The sequence below is a fragment of the Rhinopithecus bieti genome, unplaced genomic scaffold, assembly GCF_001698545.2.
Source record: "Rhinopithecus bieti isolate Rb0 unplaced genomic scaffold, ASM169854v2 scaffold_29890, whole genome shotgun sequence".
In the NCBI taxonomy this organism is placed as follows: domain Eukaryota; kingdom Metazoa; phylum Chordata; class Mammalia; order Primates; family Cercopithecidae; genus Rhinopithecus; species Rhinopithecus bieti.
The window spans coordinates 5,969-7,494 of NW_016854031.1; the positions used below are offsets into that span (position 1 = coordinate 5,969).

The following is a 1,526-nucleotide window of genomic DNA, read 5'->3' on the forward strand; positions in this document are numbered from 1 at the left end:
AAAAAAAAAAAAAAAAAAAAAAAAATGAGCCAGGCCTGGTGGTGCATGCCTGTAATCCCAGCTACTTGGGAGGCTGAGCTGGGAGGATGATGAGCCTGGGAGGTGGAGGCTGCAGTGAGCGATGATTGTGCCACTGCCCTCCAGCCTGGGTGACAGAGCAAGACCCTGGCCCTAAAATTAATAGGCCGGGTACGGTAGCTCACACCTGTAATCCCAGCACTTTGGGAGGCTGAGGTGGGCGAATCACAAAGTCAGGAGATTGAGACCATCCTGGCTAACATGGTGAAACCCCGTTTCTACTAAAAATACAAAAATTAGCTGGGCATGGTGGCACACGCCTGTAGTCCCAGCTACTCAGGATGCTAAGGCAGGAGAATCACTTGAACTTGGGAGGCGGAGGTTGCAGTGAGCCTCCCAGGCTCAAACAATCCTACTGCCTCTGGCCCCTGAGTAGCTGGGACCACAGGCATGCACCACCACACCTAGCTAATTTTTAAAAATTTTTTGTAGACATGGGGTTTTGCCATGTTGCCCAGGCTGGTCTGGAACCCCTGAGTTCAAGCGATCCTCCTGCCTCAGCCTTCCAAAGTGCTGGGATTACAGGAGTGAGCACTGCTCCCAGCTAATGAATGATTTTTTCTTTTTTTTTTTTTTTGTTAAAGGGTGAGGCCACAAGACAGGGCAGGGGCGGCATGGGAACTTGTAGCTCTGACTCCCCGCCACGGCTGCTCCCCTCCCAGGTACTACGATGTCCCCATCGCCACCCTGGACTTCTCCTCGCTGTACCCGTCCATCATGATGGCCCACAACCTGTGCTACACCACGCTCCTGCGACCCGGGGCTGCGCAGAAACTGGGGTATGGTGTCCAATTCAGCACGTGTCCCCGAGGCCCACCTGGGCCCTCCCTTGAGGGGCTCAGTCTGGCGGGGGGAGATAGGCACAGGCCCAGAGATAGTGGGGAGTGAAGGGGTGCTTGAGGGGCCTGCATGTGCTCATGGCCAAGGCCAGGACTGTAGGGCAGAGGTGGGGCTAGAGGAGAAGGGTGGCCGGCAGTCACCCCGCCATCTTCCAACCCAGCCTGACTGAGGATCAGTTCATCAAGACGCCCACCGGGGACGAGTTTGTGAAGACCTCAGTGCGGAAGGGGCTGCTGCCCCAGATCCTGGAGAACCTGCTCAGTGCCCGGAAGAGGTGAGCCCTGGAGATCCCCTGCTTGGAGCTCAGACCTGCTGGGGCCTCTGGGCAATCCCTGTCCCTCACTGGGACACCCCAGGGCTGTCCGGCCACCCTGCCCACAGCTGTGTGTGAATTAGCACAAGGCATCCCCTCTTGGCAGCTTCCTTTCGCCCCTTGACCAGAAGCTTCTGTGCAGTGCACAGCACGCCCAACTGTACATGGCACCCACTTCCAGAAAGGAGCCCTGACCAGTGCCCGGGCGCCACCTGAGTGTGCTTTGCCTGTGTTCCCTTGCAGGGCCAAGGCCGAGCTGGCCAAGGAGACAGACCCCCTGCGGCGCCAGGTCCTG

At 57.7% G+C, this 1,526-nt stretch overlaps 1 long non-coding RNA gene across 1 annotated transcript; it reads left to right on the top strand.

The window, feature by feature from the left end:
* Window positions 1-736: 736 nt before the first annotated feature.
* Window positions 737-1,526, top strand: LOC108525266 (uncharacterized). Its single transcript, XR_001884239.1, has 3 exons — window positions 737-857; window positions 1,079-1,192; window positions 1,475-1,526. It is a non-coding gene; the product is annotated as an uncharacterized LOC108525266 (long non-coding RNA).